Source organism: Triticum dicoccoides, chromosome 6B, assembly GCF_002162155.2.
Source record: "Triticum dicoccoides isolate Atlit2015 ecotype Zavitan chromosome 6B, WEW_v2.0, whole genome shotgun sequence".
Taxonomy (NCBI): domain Eukaryota; kingdom Viridiplantae; phylum Streptophyta; class Magnoliopsida; order Poales; family Poaceae; genus Triticum; species Triticum dicoccoides.
Window position 1 is genome coordinate 209,814,833 of NC_041391.1, and position 22,841 is coordinate 209,837,673.

Below are 22,841 nucleotides of genomic sequence, written 5' to 3' on the forward strand. Positions count from 1 at the left end.
TAACCGTTACACACATATTCTCAAACTCGGTGAGACCGAATGGTGAAACTCGGTCAGACCGATTCAGGTCAAAATATGAACTTTAGGCTTTTCGGTGGGATAGATATCATCAACTCAGTGGGACTGATGCACTAGGGTTAGGGCATAACTTAATCTCGGTGGGACCGATCACATGAACTCAGTGGTACCGATTTCAGTAATAGGCACATAGGGAGTTGGTCAAGCAAACTCGATGGGACTGATTCACTCATTTTAGTGGGACCGAAACATTACGAAAAGGAAATAGGGAGTTTGCATTGCAAACTCGGTGGGACCGATCGCTCATTTCGGTGAGACCAAAACGTTACAAAGGGAAACAGAGAGTTTGCAATCCCATCTCGGTGACACAGAGATCCCTATCGGTGAAACCGAAGTGATTAGGGTTTGTGGCAGTGGCTATGTCAAATGAAATCGGTGGCGCCGGATAGAACAAATTGGTGGGGCCGAGTTTGACTTTTAGGTTTAGGACATATGTGGAAATGAGAAAGTGGTTGAGGGTTTTGGAGCATATCACTAAGCATTTTGAGCAAGCAAGCCATTAAGCAACACCTCATCCCCGTTTAATAATATTGGCTTTCCTATGGACTCAATGTGATCTTGCATCACTAAAAAGAAAAATGTAGAGTATTGAGCTTGTTGCCAATATGCGTCCTTAGCATTTTGAGGGGTCCACATCTCTAGTCCATGCCATGCCAATCATTGAACTTTCTAAAATGATCATCTTGAAAGAGCATTAGTTCAATGAGCTATATGTTGTTAAGAATTACCAAAACCACCCAGGGATTAGTTGCACTTTCAAGCTTGAACGGGGTTGATCAGAATCGAGCCACAAGGGTTTACCCAGGTTCGGCCCCTCTTAATGGAGGTAATAGCCGACTTCCTGCTTGATTTGATTATTGCATGGGATCTCGATTACAAGGGTGCAACTTGGCTATCCTAGTACTCAAGAGCTTGTAACTTAAGTCTTTCTGCCTCAGGGGCTCCCCTTTATATATGGGTCGAGACCCAAGCTTACAACAGAGTCCAGGTCATACTACGACCCGTGCCAATAATCGGTTTCCTACTTGTCTTACTTCCCAAACAAGGGAGTTACAACGTCCTTTGGTGAGCCACCGCCTCAGGTGCTGGGCCTTGAGCTGGCCTACTCTATGAGTCGCCACATGGGCCTTGAGCTCTTAATCACCACATCCCATGTTAAGTCTTGCTCTTTCGGCCGCCACCGGATAACCCGGCCTTGAACAGGCGGGTCATACTGTGGGGTTATACCCCCAACATTAGCCCCTAGATTGACCTAGATTTATCCATGTTGATCTTCAGACTGATAATAATCCCACATAACCTTCCCTTTTTGAGTCATCGTCATGGCCGGGTCATATGTTGCCGGCTTATGATGCTCTCATACTTGAAATTTTTTTTCCTCTTTAAAATGTGACATCCTCCTCCTGAATTTCCGGCGCCCAAGCGTGACATCACAACAGATCTTTTGCATATACCTGTTAAGCCCTAGAATCGAGGCGTCTCTTACTCCAAAAGTTACCGCACCACCTTTTTCTCACGCTTTCCTTTCCCCCTTCTCTCCGCCTTATAAAAACACACGAGGGGTCCCAAATTTATTTTTACTGCTTCGCTCCCCCACTTCTTATTCCTCGCGCTTCGAGCTCACCTGCGACCGAAACGGCACCACGCTTCCTTAAATTCGCCGATCACCTCGTCTGCGATTACAACACCGCCCAAGTCGTCATCGGAGCCCACAAAATCATCCCGGCTGCTCTCCGCTGCAACCAGGTACGCCAAAACTTCCTCGTCAGATCTATGGTATCTCGTCTGTAGTTCATCGGAGTTCATCCATGCTCGTTGCCATTCATCAGCTAGTAGACCTAGATCCCCTTTAGTAGTCCATAGAACTGTTCCAACTGCTTTGACCGCACCATTTTTGAATCTGGAAACTGCACATTATCTTTGAACCCCTCAAACAGAGTAGTAAGCACTCCCACTTCGCTTTTAAGGTCTGGCGGATATCTTCTTTTCAAGCCATTTTATCCGTAGTCACAATCGTTTCCACAGAAACTTGTTTTAGCCAACACTTAGTAGAAAAAACCATAGTATCCGCGGAGGACGAGTCGCCTTATTCGTTGCCGACTCATCATTGCATGTTGTAATCTTCTTAACTTGATAATCATAGCTATCACTTACTCAGCCGGCTCAATACATTGAGTAACTTGGCGACTTGTCATTAGTGGGGCAAACATGTTAACTCGCCTCAAAATTTTAGTAACTTCATTATTGTGCCGGCTCATTATATAAACAAACTAGCCACTTATTACCCATAAAAATGATTCTCCATTCATATTTTGTCTGCAGTTCTAGTCTTTAGGTGACTCATCATGGTGTACCGATAAGGCTTGCAACTGGTTGAGGTCCCAAGTATCTACCCTCATGCTCAATGATCCTGTATCTCAAGGCCTGTTGCCGGCTCAGGAAGTAGTCAGTGGTGGGAACCAGAAGGAAAAAATCCCCCTCAGCCTGATCAAGGGGTTGTTGTTATCTTTGTAGACCATCTCCAGAGGGGCTTCTCACCACCCGACTCGAAATTCTTAGGGATTTCCTTAACTTCTTAGATCTCTGTCCTCAGGATATTGGTCTGAACGCGATGACTAATCTCTTTCCATTTTTTGCAAAGTTTATCTTTAGACGGAGTAGACTGTTACTCTCTTCTAGGAGTTTTTCTACATCAACCATCAAACCGAGTTTGCAGATGGCCCAAGCATCAAACTTGGCAGAGTGCTAGTCCAGAGGCGGAAAAGTTGTCCTTTCCCAGAAGCCAAGCTGGCAAGTCATCTGAAAGGATGGAATAAAAATTGGTTCTACTACAAGAATACCGCTGCTGCTAATGAGAACCCTCTTCCGGGTTACAAATTAGAGCAACTCAATGCAACAATTGCTTTTCCGGGTTGGGCTTCTGATGAAAAGCGACAACAAGTTGCCCGCTTCTATTCCAAACCGAGAGCCTTGACAGCAAATGGCCTTACCGGGGTTGACCTGACCCGGTGTTGGATCAGATGGCAGATCCAATTGTTAAGTTGAAGGACCGACTTAATGTGCAATTATACTAGTGAGTCAAATGATGTACAACGCTTTAGTCAAGTCAATTTGACCATAGCTGAAGTTGACAAGGCCACCAAGAAGTTGCTGGGTGAATCTCAGGAAACATGCAAAAAGACTGGGCTTGCTCCCTTTTTTTTGACTGTACACAGTAGGGCAAAACCCCACTGCAATTTTTTTATTATAATAAATAAAAAGAGAGTTCAAACATACAAGGCTTCAGATAAGCCCCAAAGAAGATAAAAACTAGTCTAAAAAGTCCAACAAAAAAATAATTACAGGACAAGATTGTCCAACCATGAAAAGAAAGAAGCTGAAAACTTCTCCTTAATTCTGAATTTGAGCAGGTGAAGTTCTGAGAGGAAGATGAACTTCCATCTGTCTATGTTGGTTGGAATGTTATTGAAAATCTTATCATTCCTAACAATCCAAATGGCCCATGATGCAATGATAATGATCTCCATAGAAAAAGGTTGATGGAGATTGCTCCTTAAGTCTGGAATGGCTTCCATGATGGATAGGTTTCTTTGTCTGTTAGGGCAGAGCAAATCCCAGCAAGCAGAAGCAAAAGGGCAAGTCCAAAATAGGTGTTGAAGTGTTTCTTCCTGCTGGCAGTTGAGAGTAGCACAATTATAGCTGTTAAGATGAAAAGTTTTCCTTCTTAGCAGATTCCTGGTATTGAGTCTATCATGAAGAAGTCTCCAAAAGAAGACCTTGTGTTTTGGCTGGGCAGAAAATTTCCAAATCCAGTTGAACTGCGTTGGCACAATTTTTACACCTATCAAAATTTTGTATGCTTTAGCCACAGAAAAATTATTATTTCCGCACATATAACTCCAAGTATCCAAGTGCTCATTCAATGCAGATCTCCTTAAGGTGTCACAAATCTCTTCCATCAGCTCAAATTCCAGAAAAGCCTCCTAAGTCAGTGGAAGGTGGAATAAATCTTCCAAGTATTCAAACATAATCACCTTTTGCACTGAAAGGTTCTGATCACTGACAAAGGAGTAAAGATGAGGGAACAATTGGTTCAAACAAGAAGTGTGCCAGAGGTCAGACCAAAACAGAGCATATTTACCATCACCTATTGTGCATCTTGCCATGGATTTCTAACTATCAATGAGCCTCAAATTACATTTCCACCAGAAAGAGCCTTCCCATATTTGTCCTGGGAGGATGCCATTGTCATAATAGGCCTCCCAAATGAGATTTACCCAAGGGATATTTTCCCTATTGTAGAACTTGTGGAGGTTTTTGAGCAGAAGGGCTTGGTTTTGTACAAATATGTTCATAACTCCTAGTCCACCCTGATTTTTGGGCCTACAAACAGTGGACCAAGCTACCAAAGCTGGTCTGTGATCCTCCAAATCAGGTCCTCTCCAAAGACAATGCCTCAAATATTTGTTAACCTGGTTTTTGATTGTTATAGGAACATCAAGACAACCCATGAAATAAATAATAAGTGAATTTAGCAATGACTTGACCAACAGTAACCTTCCAGCAAGACTCATAAAAGAAGATAGGCCCACCAATTTTTTTGCAATTCTGCTTACTAAAGGCAAACACTGTTCCACTGTTGGTTTTTGAAGCCCCAAAGGCATTCCCAGGTAGGTGAAGGGGAATGATCCTTTCGAACAGTTCAAAGTACCAGTCAAAATTTCCATTTTTTCATCACTCACATTGATTGGTATCAGATTTGATTTGCTATAGTTGAACTTTAACCCAGTAGCATCTTCAAATGTGTGAAGCAGGGCTTTAAGACAGTGGAGTTGTGGGGCAGCAGCTTGCATGAGAATCAGAGTATCATCTGCATACTGTACTATGGGAAAATCTGGACATGACTGTACTTGTAAAGGAGGTGTGAGAAGACCCAAGTTCATAGCTCTGTTCATGATTGACTGAAGGTGGTCTGCAGCTAGCACAAAAAGAAGGGGAGAGAGAGGATCCCCTTGCCTTACACCTCTTAGGCAATAAAACTTTTTCCCAGGAATGCCATTAAGAAGCACTTGTGATGAAGCAGAAGTAAATAGCATTTTAATCCATCCAATCCATCTTTCTTCCAAACCCTTTGCTCTGAGGATATCAATGATTGTAGAGTGCTCAATGAGGTCAAATGCCTTTTCAAAATCTAGTTTCAGCACAACAATTTCCTTCTTTGACTTGTGGCATTGATGTAAGTACTCATAAGCCCAACCAAGACAGTCATGAATAGCTCTTTCTTTAAGGAAGCCATACTGATTTATATGAACCATTTTAAGGATCACTTTCTGCAACCTGTTTGCAAGCAATTTTGTGATGAGCTTGAGACAACAGTTTAGTAAAGATATAGGTCTGAAATCATTTGCAGTACTGGGAGAAGGCCCCTTGGGAACTAGAGTTATGAAAGAGGTGTTGATGCTCTCTAGAGAAATTTGCCCAACATAGAACTCATGTATCAGTCTAGTGACATCAGGCTTTATAATATCCCAACAGCTCTTAAAGAACTCATTGTTAAATCCATCAGGTCCAGGAGACTTATCTGGTGGCAATTTCTTGACAACTTCATTGATTTCTTCCTCAATGAAAGAAATTTCCAGCTGTTCAATGTCTGAAGGACTAGCTTGATGTTGCACAAGAGAAGGTAAATGAAAGTGCATAGTGGTTTGCTGTGACCTTCCTAATCTGCTCTTGAAAGCATTCCATAGCAGTGCAGCTTTTCCTGCATGGTCTGTTATTTCCACTTGATCCTCATTTTTTAGCATAGCAATGTGATTATGCCTGTGATTTATAGAAGCTTTTGTATGAAATTTTTTTGGTGTTTTCATCACCAAACTTAACACCCTTTATCTTACCTCTCTGTTTCTAATAGATCTTTTGGTTTTTCAGTAATATGAGCAATTGCTCTTTTAGAAGCACCCTGCAGTTCCACTCAAAATCTCCCAAGTCTCTGAATTCTTCAAACAAGTCAAACAAGAAGATAACCTCATTAATTGCTACAATTTTGGATTTCAGGCAAGACGGGTTTTTGGCCCAAAGTTTAAGAGCTCTTCTCAGGTTTTTGAACTTGGCATTTAGACTTTTTGCTGCATCAAGATTACCCACAGGAATATTCCAGGCTGCAGATACAACCTCTTTAAAGTCTGAGTGCTTTAACCAATAATTTTCAAATCTGAAGACCCTGGCCTTTGGAATAGTAGTCCCGATTTTGATAACACATGGAAGATGATCTGAAATAGGCCTGGAAAGAGGCATAGCAACTGTATCAGGATAAGCAGTCATCCAAGAGGCAGAGGTGACGAACCAATCCAGCTTTTCCAACAAAGGACTTTCTTGCATGTTACTCCAGCTGTACTTTCTGCCATGTAGTGGGAGCTCAATTAAACCAAGATTACTGATGGCTTCATTAAAGAGAAGCATTTCATTAACATCTCCACCAGGTCTGTTTCTATCAGTAGGAGCTCTAATGAAGTTGAAATCTCCAACTAGAATCCAGTTTGTGCCTAGAGGCATATGTATGTTGGAAAACCAATTGACAAATTCAATCTTGTCTGCTTGCACACAAGGCCCATAAATGTTCGTGAGGACCCAAGTATGATTGCACAAAAGACTAGTGAAACTAATCGAGAGAGAGAATCTATTCTGGAAGATGACCTCTCCCTCAGATAGTGAACCATTCCATGTGATTAGAAGACCTCCAGAAGCACCAATTGAGGGAAGGAAAGAAAATTTATTGAGCCCGTTAGGACAAAAGTTCTTAATGTAAGCAGCATCAAAATGCTCCCTTTTGGTTTCTTGAAGACGCAGAATAGCACAAGCACTTTCTTCTATTTTTTGCCCTAGAGCAAGCCATTTATCAGGTGAGTTAATCCCTCTGATGTTCCAGTTCAGTATATTCCAGCTTCTGTTTTGACTATTGATGAAAACAGAGAGAGAAACCAGGAGCCAAGCACCATCACTTGGCCAGAATCCAGTGAGAACTGAGCAACAAGGCAGCAGAGAGAGCAAATTCAGCAGATACAACAACCACATCATTCACAGCATATCAAAAGAGGTAACTTCCTAGGTGGAATTAAAATAGCAAAGTGCATTGACAGAAGAGCATGAACTATTACAGCAAGTCATAGGGCCCATAAGGTGCAGTTACAACCAAAAGGAACATTCATACAGTTCATGACTTTAGTCCCTTCTCTCACCCCAACAAAAGTACATAATTTGATCATCTAAATACTGTTGGGGTTGTCCTTCCTGTCCTCATTGGATGGGAGCATCCCAGCCAAGTCCTCTCCCACTATTCTCTTGGGATTCTTAGTGAGCTTTCCCTCCAATTCCTGATTAGCCACCTTGCAAAATGAGGTTGTGAGATTCTTAACCACTGATTTCTGAACAACTGGTGGAGCAGCATTACAAGGCAGACACTTATTATTAGAGCAAGAACCTCTTTTAAACCCAGCATTATCTTTTTTAATTCTATCACTCCTCCTTACCTCTGTTTCTACAAGAGGTGTCTTTCCTCCCCTTCTTTTCTTAGAATTTTCAGCCCCAAAAGGTTGAAGAAGGGCCAAGGAGTCCAAGTCCTGCTGGTTGGAAGAATCTCCTTCATTTTCCTTGTTTGTGCCCTGCTGATGTGGTTGAACCATGAGCTGCTTGCAAATAGGAGCCTTAGAAGCAAGACATTTATCAGGAATGTGGAAGATATAAGAATGCTCAGTGCCCTCTACTTCAGCAAGTAATTCCCACAAAGGAGATTTAAGCATATTGAGTGTCCAGTTAAACTTGTCTGGTGTCATTAGAAGGTACACAATAAAATTGAACCAACTTACTAGGACTTGCACAGAAAGTGAAGGAACATCCTCCAAAGGTTTTTGAGCAAAATTCTCCTTCCAAATCACCAGTCCTTCTTCTGACAGAATAGTATCTTTATTAGCTAGAGCCTTTAGCTGAATAGATTTCAAACCAAGTAAAGAGGGTGCAAACTCAAAGTGTTCCTCTATTTGGGCAATCCAGTTACCTTTTTTGCTAGCATTCTGTACTCCAGTAGGATCCAAAAGAGGTGGATGTACTACTGAAGAACTGGCACCAGCCTTCCTAACCAAATTAACAGCTCCCAACTGAAATTGTTCCTTGCCTTGGCCTGCTGCTTCCTTAGCAACAGGTAAGACTCTGTTAGGGTCCAGAGTCAGGTCCTGATGCACATCAGAGCTTTGTCCAATAACTGGCTCAGAAGATTGGATTACTTCCTCCAAAGTAGGCTGAAACTGTGTGTCCACCACAGGAACTGCAGGTACTAAAACTTCCTGAGGAACTGCCATAGCAAGATGATCTTGCTCCTCCTCTTGGTAGTCCAACATCAGAAGCTCAAGACCATTGCCCTGAACTTGCTGCATAGGTGGAAGTTGATTCACTTCCTCACTAGCATGAGAAGAAAAACCTTCAGACAATGAAACAGTTGTTGTGATGCTGCTTTGGCCCTCCAATGGAGGTGGGAGCTCCTCACCATCAGCCCAAGAAATATCTTCTTGCTGAGCACCTTGCAGAAAATCAAATTCATCCTCAACTTCAGCATTATTAACAACTGGAGGCTGTAGAGCCCAATGCCCATCATCTGCATCCATATCATCTTGTTGAACAGGCTAAGGATTAATATGAAAACCAAGGAAAGCATTGTTGTTGTCTGGCAGAGGATGTGGGTCCACATTGTCTGATGTGATTGGGTCCTCATCTGTAGGGGCCCCACCCATCATCTGCTGCAGAAGGATTTCCACTGAGGAAGACCAAGCATCTTCATCAAATACTTCACCTTTAGACCATCTAACACTTTTAGGGATGGAATCCAAATCTCTAACTTTAGCTTTTGCAATTACTCTGCCCATATGAAGAGGATCATTCTCCCAAGAGACTAATCACCTAAAATGACTGATAGCCTTAGCAATATCTTCAGAATTGCGAAAATCAAATGGGACAGCTAGGATGAGCAGCCAAACTGTTCTATTAAACTGGGTTCTTCTGCAGTTGCGGCCATTATCATGGTTGTGGAAAGTGAGAAAAACATCTCCAAACTGGTGCGGACTCTGAAGCACTAACCTATCTCTGTCTCTAGGATTAACAAAGTGCACATATGCTTCCCCCAATGGACAATGCTGCATTTCTCTGATTTGCACTTGCTGAACATCCGCAAAGAACTCATCTAAAACTTCTTGCACATTCGGAAAAAGTACCTCATCCGAAAGCGGCTCAATGGTGATGATGGCCCAATCCTCGTGTCGCTTCTGACGGTGGGGGAGAACCACTCTGGCCACTCCATTACGGCCTTCGACGTTGAGGATATTGAAACCATGGGGAACAAAAGGCTGAGGATCAAACGCAATGTTTGCCATGGCTGGTTCAACTCCGGCAACGGGCTCCCTTGACTGCAAGGTGATTGATTGACTAACCCGAGGTTGAACAATGGAAAGCAGGGGAGGAGATGAAGAGGCAAGTGAGAATCGAGGATGAAAGTTCGGGAACATGCCTTCTGAGAGCTGCCTAAAAGAGGAAGCTCGAATCGCCGGTTGGGCTGGGCCTACGGCCAAAAACCAGTCGTCCACCACCCCAGGGGACCAAGCCTCAGCTGGAGGGGAGGGGAACCAAGCCACCCTAAAAAACGGCCAAAGGCCAGTGAGACAGGGCTCTGGGCAGGCCCAAGCCATGTGGCCCAGATTGCCACAGCCGTAGCATGTAATAGCCAAATTTGAAGATCCAGAATTTGCGCCCTCGTCCCCCTGAACGACGCGATCATTGATCGGAGGTGAATTATTGCACTCAATGCACCCCTCATCAATAGCAGGGACATGCAAATCTGAGGATGAGGCCGCTAACCCCGCCAACCTTTGGAAAACTGAAACGTGGCGAGGATGCGCCCCTCCGGCGATCGCCCCTTCTGCTTGAAGAACCCTGTGCCTCCATTAAGTATTCTTGCATTCTTTCCTACTTATTCTGCATTTGACTTGTTTATATTAATCTTGATTTCCAGCTTATCACAAATACATGTGACTCGCATATTCTGGAGGAGAAAGAAACCATGCAAGTATGCTCCTACCCCAGCACCTAAAGATAATGAGCCGATCAATGCAGATGAGTCGGCCGCTGGAAACGAGTCAGAGGTAGAACTTGACTTGCTTGGCATCCATTTTATTTAGTTAGCTGACGCTCATTCTTCCCAGGATAACACCAAAACAAGTCGAGCCATCAAGGTCGAGGTAATTTCAATTTCATCCAACTCTGTACACTTATGTCCGAAGAAAACAAGACGGACCATGAGAAAAGTATTGCTTTCACATCCAGATGCTCACTTAGATCCACAATTTCTTTTGAAGAAATTGAAGCACGCTGGCACATTGAAACGCCAGACTTAGAGTAGCTCCGGAGAACTGGCTGCCGGCTTATCTGATGCACCAGTCGCCTGTAAGCGATCCACCAAAGTGCCTCATACTCCAACCTCATCCCTTCCACGAGCCGGCCTTATTAGGCAATCTCTTAACCCTCTAACTCAAATTATCAGGAGTCGCCACCATCATCTGGAGACTCAACTGCTTCAAAGCTCCCTCCCTTGGTTATTAAGCAAGGGTAAGTGTTTCAATAATTAATACCTTTTCAATCATTAATTTGTTTTATTTGAACATATTCATGTGACTGCAGGGCCAAGGCCAAGAAGAGGAAAATTGGCGAGTCATCTTTGACTCAAGAATTCTTTAAGTCAAAAGACCTGCTCTTGGTAACCCCTGAAGGACAGACTGAGACGCTAGGAGGAAATTCTGATAGAAGTGTTGAGCTGCCCTAGCAGAATAAGCTGGCTGATGTTAAAGAGATGGCGACGGTGGAGCCGGTCCACGTGGATATACAAAGCGGTGCACTTGATACGGCCCATATTACTGACCCACCAAGTCCAGCTGGAGTCTCCATCCCCGTGAAGGAGGCTGAAGATGTTCCATCATCCCCAGTGACCGATGATGAGGTTAACATCACGGAGAAACCTTTAAAGTTCCAGAAGCCTCAAATGTGTTAGCCAAAATCACGACCAAGGGCGAGCCAGCCGCAACTGAGAAAGGGAAAGCACAACTGGAATTGCGCAACATTGAAGAACTCAGCACGGAGGAGCTTCATCAAGGCTACTTAACCCGGCTGTCTACAAGCCGGAATATGGAAGCGAGCATGGTGAATATGATGAAGGGAAAATATGAGGTATGAGAAACTTCCTCTTTATTCAATACCATATATACCTATGTAACCCCCAAGTCTTAGGCATAGGAAAGCATAAGTATGTGTGAGATTTGCACATAGTTTTGACAAGTGCTCTATAGCCCCCAAGGGTCGGGTTGTTATGGAAATCACAAGATGGTTCTTAAAAATATGTCCTCATGTAGATTGGAAAAAGTGACATGTAGCCCCCAAGGTCCGACTCATCTCTATGAGAGAGTCGGTCTTCATAATGTTTTATGTAACAAACTAAACAAAAACACCACGTAGCCCCCCAAGGGCTGGCTCATTTCCATGAAATAAGTCAGGTCTTTATCTTTGTTTCCTTTGTAAAAAACATCTTGCATTAGCACCCAAGTGCAACGTAGGTTCCTTGCAACTTCTTGGGATTTAATTATAGAATAATTTCCGCCCCTTGTAGCCCTCAAGTGCCGAGTCGCGCAACTTTGCCGGCTTGGGACTCCATAATATTTGTATTGATTTTGCCGGTTATAACAGGATATGCTCAATGGTGCTGAATCAAAGGCTGCCAGCTTACAAGAGCGCTTGAAAACTGAAAGAGGTCTGCGTGAAAAGGTCGAGTCCTCAACTCTTCTTTGTAGAAATCTTTGTTAATTGCCTCTAAAAATTTGAGCTCTTTAAAGACCTCATATGAGGATAAAAAACGTCGTTGTTGAAGTGTGTCGAGGAAGAGGGACGGCTTGAGCCGACCACTGAGGAGCTAAACATGTTAAGGCGCCATATTACCCACATGACAACAACTATATTTGGTAAGTAGCTCTTTGAATATTTGTTGATAACTTGCCTAATGACTCCCGTTTTAAAATTGAACTGGGAGGTCAATTTTTGTAATCTTTGGTCGTCTAAATTTTGCAGGCAAAAGAAGTGGAAATGCCATCCAGGCGCCTTTGGTGAAGTTAAAGGCCATATACACCTTACTTGAGCAGTTCTATGCAGGGAGCATGTTTACCATAATGGCTGTGAAGGGTGGGAAAGAGCCGCCACAATTTATAAGAGATTTGCTGAAATAACTCTCTACCATCCCCAAGCAAATTGAGGACTGGAAAGATCAGCCGTCCGAGCTGGTGCAATGATGCCTCTTAGTCGTGCCAAGGCTTACTTGCTAGAGATGGATCCGTCTGAGATGTCTAGCGGGTTTCCTAAATTTAACAGTGATGGTAGTCAATTTTCTACAGCAAACTATGCCCATTGCGTAAAGGAAACTCGCGTCTTGGTGAGTCAACTTGTTGGAGATCTTGACCTGATTAGTATCAACCTGCTTATGACGAGGAGAATATGCGGGTTGACCCACCAACCTTTGAGCCTTTTGACTTAACTCCTGCATGGCATAAGGATATCTTTGCTCCTGATGTTGACCCATCAATTATCATACAAGACAATGCCATCTTCCAAGCATTAACAACTATCGACTGGGATCCGAACAACCTTCAGATCGGAGAAGAAGAAGAGTTGGTGCAGGATAAACTAGAAGCATCAAACACTGGAGATCGCCAAGGAGGTGTTAACTCAGAGAGCGAAAACCCGGAGGGGCCGACTTACAGGAGTAGGTGACTCCTATAAAACTTATTGATAGTCTTGAGCTCAGTTGTGCCTCTGCAATAGGGTAGCAATGATACTTGTTTTATCGGTGATGTCGTGCACTTCATACTTTTGCAACTTATATTTGCACTGGAGCGGTGTTTTGTCAACCCACCTAATATGCTTGAGTATGTTGCTACTTGCATGAATGAGCAATTGTTGATAATCCATGACGTTGCCACTTGGTCGTTTAGTAATAATGAGAGATGGATAACCCGGTGTGCTATTTAACCTGGGCGACTCATGATCTCTATCCATCTTTCCTTGATCAAAGAACAACCCGGTGTATTAATTCTTGGGGAACATAGTAATTTCAAAAAAATTCCTACGATCACGCAAGATCTATCTATGTGATGCATAGCAACAAGAGGGGGAGTGTATCTTCATACCCTTGAAGATCACTGAGCGGAAGCGTTTATCAACACGGTTGATGTAGTCGTACCCCATCACGATCCGCCCCGATCAAGTACCAAACGTACGGCACCTCTGCGTTCAGCACACGTTCAGCTCGATGACATCCTCACCTTCTTGATCCAGCAAGACGGGCGAAGTAGTAGATGAGTTCCGGCATCACGACGGCGTGGTGAGGGTGTTGGTGAAGAACAATCTCCGCAGGGCTTCGCCTAAGCACTACGGAAACTATGACGGAGGATAAACTAGAGGGGATGGGGTTGCCGGCACACGACTTGGTGTTTCTTGATGTCTTTTTGTGCTAGCCCTGCCCCTCTATTTATATGTTGAGCCTTGGGGTCGAAACTTGGAGTAAAAGCCTCCACAAAGTCGGTTTCACCCAAAAGGCAAGTGTCCTTCTCGGACTCCAGGGCTAGACGCCGGGGTTCCCGGCGTCTGGACCCAGACACCAGGGACCCTGGCGTCTGGCCCCTGGACTCTGAAAAATTTCCTTTTGTGCTTTCCAAAAACCTTGTGGGCTTTCCCCTTTGTCCCAAATAAAGTGTTCTCGTACCCAAACATTTCGGGAAACATCCGGAACCCCTTCCGGTGAATTCCAGAACCCTTCCGAAGACCAAACACTATTATCCCATATATTAATACTTATCTCCGGACCATTCCGGAGTTCCTCGTCATATCCGTGATCATATCCGGGACTCCGAACAACATTTGGTCACCAACATACATAACTCATATAATACTATATCGTCAACGAACGTTAAGCATGCGGACCCTACGGGTTCGAGAACTATGTAGACATGACCGAGACACCTCTCTGGTCAATAACCAATAGCGGAACCTGGATGCCCATATTGGCTCCTACATATTCTATGAAGATCTTTATCGGTCGAACCGCATAACAACATATGTTGTTCCTTTTGTCATCGGTATGTTACTTGCCTGAGATTCGATCGTAGGTATCTCAATACCTAGATCAATCTCGTTACTGGCAAGTCTCTTTACTCGTTACGTAATGCATCATCCCGCAACTAACTCATTAGTCACATTGCTTGCAAGGCTTATAGTGATGTGCATCACTGAGAGGGCCCAGAGATACCTCTCCGACAATCGGAGTGACAAATCCTAATCTCGATCTATGCCAACTCAACAAGTACCATCGGAGACACCTGTAGAGCACCTTTAGAATCACCCAGTTACGTTGTGATGTTTGGTAGCACACAAAGTGTTCCTCTAGTAATCGGGAGTTGCATAATCTCATAGTCGTAGGAACATGTATAAGTCATGAAGAAAGCAAGAGCAGTAAACTAAAACGATCAAGTGCCAAGCTAACGGAATGGGTTAAGTCAATCACATCATTCTCCCAATGATGTGATCCCGTTTATCAAATGACAACTCATGTCTATGTTTAGGAAACCTTAACCATCTTTGATCAATGAGCTAGTCAAGTAGAGGCATACTAGTGACACTCTATTTGTCTATGTATTCACACATGTATTATGTTTCCGGTTAATACAACTATAGCATGAATAATAAACATTTATCATGAATTAAGGAAATAAATAATAACTTTATTATTGCCTCTAGGGCATATTTCCTTTAGTCTCCCACTTGAACTAGAGTCGATAATCTAGATTACACAGTAATGTTTCTAACACCCATGGAGTCTTGGTGCTAATCATGTTTTGCTCGTGAGAGAGGCTTAGGCAATGGGTCTGCAATATTCAGATCCGTATGTATCTTGCAAATCTCTATGTCTCCCACCTGGACTTGGTCACGGATGGAATTGAAGCGTCTCTTGATGTGCTTGGTTCTCTTGTGAAATCTGGATTCCTTTGCCAAGGCAATTGCACCAGTATTGTCACAAAGATTTTCATTGGACCCGATGCACTAGGTATGACACCTAGATAGGATATGAATTCCTTCATCCAGACTCCTTCATTCGCTGCTTCCGAAGCAGCTATGTACTCCACTTCACATGTAGATCCCGCCACGACGCTTTGTTTTAGAACTGCACCGACTGATAGCTCCACCGTTCAATATAAACACGTATCCGGTTTGCGATTTATAATCGTCTGGATCAGTCTCAAAGCTTGCATCGACGTAACCATTTATGATGAGCTCTTTGTCACCTCCATAAACGAGAAACGTATCCTTAGTCCTTTTCAGGTATTTCAGGATGTTCTTGACCGCTGTCCAGTGATCCACTCCTGGATTACTTTGGTACCTCCCTGCTAAACTAATAGCAAGGCACACATCAGATCTGGTACACAACATTGCATACATGATAGAGCCTATAGCTGAAGCACAGGGAACATTTTTCATTTTCTCTCTATCTTCTGAAGTGGTCGGGCATTGAGTCTGACTCAACTTCACACCTTGTAACATAGGCAAGAACCCTTTCTTTGCTTGATCCATTTTGAACTTTTTCAAAACTTTATCAAGGTATGTGCTTTGTGAAAGTGCAATTAAGCATCTTGATCTATCTCTATAGATCTTGATGCCTAATATATAAGCAGCTTCACCGAGGTCTTTCATTGAAAAACTCTTATTCAAGTATCCTTTTATGCTATCCAGAAATTCTATATCATTTCCAATCAACAATATGTCGTTCACATATAGTATTAGAAATGCTACAGAGCTCCCACTCACTTTCTTGTAAATACAGGCTTCTCCAAAACTCTGTATAAAATCATATGCTTTGATCACACTATCAAAACGTTTATTCCAACTCCGAGAGGCTTGCACCAGTCCTTAAATGGATCGCTGGAGCTTGCACACTTTGTTAGCAACTTTTGGATCGACAAAACCTTCTGGTTGCATCATATACAACTCTTCTTCTAGAAATCCATTCAGGAATGCAGTTTTGACATCCATTTGCAAAATTTCATAATCATAAAATGCGGCAATTGCTAACATGATTCGGACAGACTTAAGCATTGCTACGGGTGAGATAGTCTCATCGTAGTCAACCCCTTGAACTTGTCGAAAACCTTTTGCAACAAGTCGAGCTTTGTAGACAGTAACATTACCATTAGCGTCAGTCTTCTTCTTGAAGATCGATTTATTCTCGATGGCTTGCCGATCATTGGGCAAGTCAACCAAAGTCCACACTTTGTTCTCATACATGGATCCCATATCAGATTTCATGGCCTCAAGCCATTTTGCAGAATCTGGGCTCATCATCGCTTCCTCATAGTTCGTAGGTTCGCCATGGTCAACTAACATGACCACCAGAATAGGATTACTGTACCACTCTGGTGCGGATCTTACTCTGTTTGACCTACGAGGTTCGGTAGTAACTTGATCTGAAGTTTCTTGATCAATATCATTGGCTTCCTCACTAATTGGTGTAGGTGTCACAGGAACCAGTTTCTGTGATGAACTACTTTCCAATAAGGGAGCAGGTACAGTTACCTCATCAAGTTCTACTTTCCTCCCACTCACTTCTTTCGAGAGAAACTCCTTCTCTAGAAAGGATCCATTCTTAGCAACGAATGTTTTACCTTCGGATCTGTGATAGAAGGTGTACCCAACAGTCTCCTTTGGGTATCCTATGAAGACATATTTCTCCGATTTGGGTTCGAGCTTATCAGGTTGAAGTTTTTTCACATAAGCATCGCAGCCCCAAACCTTAAGAAACGACAACTTTGGTTTCTTGCCAAACCATAGTTCATAAGGCGTCGTCTCAACGGATTTTGATGGTGCCGTATTTAACGTGAATGCAGCCGTCTCTAAAGCATAACCCCAAAATGATAGCGGTAAATCAGTAAGAGACATCATAGATCGCACCATATCTAGTAAAGTACGATTACGACGTTCGGACACACCATTACGCTGTGGTGTTCTGGGTGGCGTGAGTTGCGAAACTATTCCGCATTGTTTCAAATGTAGACCAAACTCATAACTCAAATATTCTCCTCCATGATCAGATCATAGAAACTTTATTTTCTTGTTACGATGATTTTCCACTTCACTCTGAAATTCTTTGAACTTTTCAAATGTTTCAGACTTATGTTTCATTAAGTAGATATACCCATATCTGCTCAAATCATTTGTGAAGGTGAGAAAATAATGATATCCGCCGTGAGCCTCAATATTCATTGGACCACACACATCAGTATGTATGATTTCCAAAAAAATCTGTTGCTCGCTACATTGTTCCAGAGAACGGCGTTTTAGTCATCTTGCCCATGATGCATGGTTCACAAGTACCAAGTGATTCATAACCAAGTGATTCCAGAAGTCCATCAGTATGGAGTTTCTTCATGCGCTTTACACCAATATGACCCAAACGACAGTGCCACAAATAAGTTGCACTATCATTATTAACTCTGCATCTTTTGGCTTCAACATTATGAATATGTGTATCACTACTATCGAGATTCAAGACAAATAGACCACTCTTTAAGGGTGCATGACCATAAAAATATTACTCATATAAACAGAATAACCATTATTCTTAGTTTTAAATGAATAACCATCTCACATCAAACGAGATCCAGATATAATGTTCATGCTTAATGCTGGCACCAAATAACAATTATTCAGGTCTAAAACTAATCTCGAAGGTAGATGTAGAGGTAGCATGCCGACGGTGATCACATCGACCTTGGAACCATTTCCCACGCACATCGTCACCTCGTCCTTAGCCAATCTTCGTTCAATCCGTAGTCCCTATTTCGAGTTGCAAATATTAGCAACAGAACAAGTATCAAATACCCAGGTGCTACTACGAGCTCTACTAAGGTACACATCAATAACATGTATATCACATATACCTTTTTTCACCTTGCCATCCTTCTTATCTGCCAAATACTCGGGGCAGTTCTGCTTCCAGTGGCTAGTCCCTTTGTAGTAGAAGCACCCAGTCTCAGGCTTAGGTCCAGACTTGGGTTTCTTCTCCTGAGCGGCAACTTGTTTGCCGTTCTTCTTGAAGTTCCCCTTCTTGTTCCCTTTACCCCTTTTCTTGAAACTGGTGGTCTTGTTGACCATAAGCACTTGATGCTCCTTCTTGATTTCTACCTCCGCAGCCTTTAGCATTGCGAAGAGCTCGGGAATAGTCTTTTCCATCCCTTGCATATTATAGTTCATCACAAAGCTCTTGTAGCTTGGTGGCAGTGATTGAAGAATTCTGTCAATGACACTATGATCAGGAAGATTAACACCCAGCTGAATCAAGTGATTATTATACCCAGACATTTTGAGTATATGTTCACTGACAGAACTATTCTCCTCCATCTTGCAGCTATAGAACTTATTGGAGACTTCATATCTCTCAATCCGGGCATTTGCTTGAAATATTAACTTCAACTCCTGGAACATCTCATATGCTCCATGACGTTCAAAACATCGCTGAAGTCCCGGTTCTAAGCCTTAAAGCATGGCACACTGAACTATCGAGTAGTCATCAGCTTTGCTCTGCCAGACGTTCACAACGTCCGGCGTTGCTCCTGCAGCAGGTCTTTCACCTAGTTGTGCTTCCAGGACGTAATTCTTTTGTGCAACAATGAGGATAAGGATAATCCTCAAGTTACGGACCCAGTCCTTGTAATTGCTACTATCATCTTTCAACTTAGCTTTCTCAAGGAACGCACTAAAATTCAATGGAACAACAACACGGGCCATCTATCTACAACAACATAGACAAGCAAAATACTATCAGGTACTAAGTTCATGATAAATTTAAGTTCAATTAATCATATTACTTAAGAACTCCCACTTAGATAGACATCCCTCTAATCATCTAAGTGATCACGTGATCCAAATCAACTAAAACCAAAACCGATCATCAGGTGAGATGGAGTAGTTTTCAATGGTGAACATCACTATGTTGATTATATCTACTATATGATTCACATTCGACCTTTCGGTTTCAGTGTTCTGAGGTCATATCTGCATAGGCTAGGATCATCATGTTTAACCTGAGTATTTTTGCGTGTGCAAAACTGGCTTGCACCCGTTGTAGGTGAACGTTGAGCTTATCACACCCGATCATCACGTGGTGTCTCGGCACGACAAACTTTGGCAACGGTGCAGACTCAGGGAGAACACTTATATCTTGAAATTTACTGAGAGATCATCTTATAATGCTACCGTCAATCAAAGCAAAATAAGATGCATAAAGGATAACATCACATGCAATCAATATAAGTGATATGATATGGCCATCATCATCTTGTGCCTTTGATCTCCATCTCCAAAGCACCGTCATGATCACCATCGTCACCGGCACGACACCTTGATCTCCATCGTAGCATCGCTATCGTCTCGCCAACTATTGCTACCGCTTAGTGATAAAGTAAAGCAATTACAGGGCGATGGCATTGCATACAATAAAACGACAACCATATGGCTCCTGCCAGTTGCTGATAACTCTGTTACAAAACATGATCATCTCATACAATAAAATTTAGCATCATGTCTTGACCATATCACTTCACAACATGCCTTGCAAAAACAAGATAGACGTCCTCTACTTTGTAGTTGCAAGTTTTACGTGGCTGCTACGGGCTGAGCAAGAACCGTTCTTACCTACGCATCAAAACCACAACGATATTTCATCAAGTCAGTGCTGTTTTAACCTTCAACAAGGACCGGGCGTAGCCACACTCGATTCAACTAAAGTTGGAGAAACTGACACCCGCCAGCCACCTATGTGCAAAGCACATCGGTAGAACCAGTCTCGTGTAAGCGTACGCGTAATATCGGTCCGGGCCACTTCATCCAACAATACCGCCGAATGAAAGTATGACATGCTGGTAAGCACTATGACTTGTATCGCCCACAACTCACTTGTGTTCTCCTCGTGCATATAACATCTACGCATAAACCTGGCTCGGATGCCACTGTTGGGGAACGTAGTAATTTCAAAAAAGTTCCTACGATCACACATGATCTATCTATGTGATGCATATCAACGAGAGGGGGAGTGTATCTTCATACCCTTGAAGATCACTAGGCGGACGCATTTATCAACGTGGTTGATGTAGTCGTACACCTTCACGATCCGCCTCGATCAAGTACTGAACGTATGGCACCTCCGCATTCAGCACACGTTTAGCTCGATGACGTCCTCGCCTTCTTGATCCAGCAAGACGGGCGAAGTAGTAGATGAGTTCTGGCAGCACGACGGCGTGGTGACGGTGTTGGTTAAGAACAATTTCCGCAGGGCTTCGCCTAAGCACTACGGAAACTATGACGGAGGATAAACTAGAGGGGACAGGGTCGCCGGCACACGTCTTGGTGTTTCTTGATGTCTTTTTGTACTAGCCCCACCCCTCTATTTATATGTTGATCCTTGGGGTCAAAACTTGGAGTACAAGCCTCCACAAAGTCAGTTTCAGCCAAAAGGCAAGAGTCCTTCTTGGACTCCAGGGCCAGACGCCAGGGTTCTCGGTGTCTGGACCCAGACGCTAGGGACCCTGGCGTCTCGCCCCTGGACTCTGCAAAACTTCCTTTTGCACTTTCCAAAAACCTTGTGGGCTTTTCCCTTTGGCCCAAATAAAGTGTTCTCGTACCCAAACATTTCGGGAAACATCCGGAACCCCTTCCGGTGAATTCCGGAACCCTTCCGGAGACCAAACACTATTATCCCATATATTAATCTTTGTCTCCGGACCATTCCAGAGTTCCTCGTCTTGTCCGTGGTCATATCCGGGATCCCAAACAACATTCGGTCACCAACATACATAACTCATATAACACTATATCGTCAATGAACGTTAAGCGTGTGGACCCTACGGGTTCGAGAACTATGTAGACATGACCAAGACACCTCTCTGGTCAATAATTAATAGCGGAACCTGGATGCCCATATTGGCTCCTACATATTCTATGAAGATCTTTATCGATCAAACCGCATAACGACATACATTGTTCCTTTTGTCATTGGTATGTTACTTGCCCGAGTTTCGATCGTCGATATCTCAATACCTAGCTCAATCTCATTACCGGCAAGTCTCTTTACTCGTTATGTAATGCATCATCCCGCAACTAACTCATTATTCACATTGCTTGCAAGGCTTATAGTGATGTGCATTACCGAGAGGGCCCAGAGATACCTCTCCGACAATCGGAGTGACAAATCCTAATCTCGATCTATGCCAACTCAACAAGTACCATTGGAGACACCTATAGAGCACGTTTATAATCACCTAGTTATGTTGTGACATTTGGTAGCACACAAAGTGTTCCGCCGGTAATCGGGAGTTGCATTATCTCATAGTCGTAGGAACATGTATAAGTCACGAAGAAAGCAATAGCAGTAAACTAAAACGATCAAGTGCTAAGGTAACGGAATGGGTCAAGTCAATCACATCATTCTCCCAATGATGTGATCCCGTAATGACAACTCATGTCTATGGTTAGGAAACCTTAACAATCTTTGATCAACGAGCTAGTCAAGTAAAGGCATACTAGTGACACTCTGTTTGTCTATGTATTCACACATGTATTATGTTTCCGGTTAATACAATATAGCATGAATAATAAACATTTATAACGAATTAAGGAAATAAATAATAACTTTATTATTACCTTTAGAGCATATTTCCTTCATTAATGACCCAATGACTCATGGTTGACATCAACCTTGATCAAGGACAAATAATCCTGTAAGACAGAAAATTTTAAGGCACATAGATTAATAATAATAATGAATGTTAAGCTAGCTTTCGAGGCAAAAAAGACTGGCTTTCGAGGCTCAAGTCTTGCTTAATGAAGCTGGCATAATAGCCCATGGTTTGTCCTTGCTTTATGTAAGCCAGCCCTCACCTGATATAAGCCGGTGTTTTAACATTGACAAGTTCAGGGTCATTATAGGTTAACTGTCGAGGGTACACCGGGTCAACCTTGATGGAGTAGCATCGAGCAAACAAGCATGTTTAACCATTATATATAGTGGCATAGGACAGGTTAGGAGGGATGTTAATAGCTAAACTGGATGATTTGGAAGCCCCCAAGTGACCTATCATCAGAAAATAAAGACTCATGCATAATTTTGGAGACGAAACAACAAAGGCCCTGAGTTTTGGGGATGCTAGCTTTATTATAATGATCATAAAAGACATATACACATAGGTATGTACAATAAGGTAGAACCAGTGGCTCTAAGTATAATAAGGCCGAAGATGAGCAATATTCCAGGCCTGTTTGTCTCCTCCTCAGATGTACGTGACTTATTGTGTTCACGTATGTCGATCAGGTAATATGACCCGTTGTTGAGATTCTTGCTGATGACAAAAGGCCCTTCCCATGGAGGTGATAGCTTATGCATACCTGTCTGTTCTTGTATCAGACGGAGCATTAAGTTGCCCTCCTAAAAAGTACGGCTGCAAACTCTATGACTATGATAGTGATGTAGGTCTTGTTGATATACAACAGATCGTTTTGCAGCAAAGTCATGCTCCGCCTCCAGGGCATCAAGAGAGCCTTGTCGAGCTTGCTCATTATCAACTTCAACATAAGCAGCCACTCGGGGG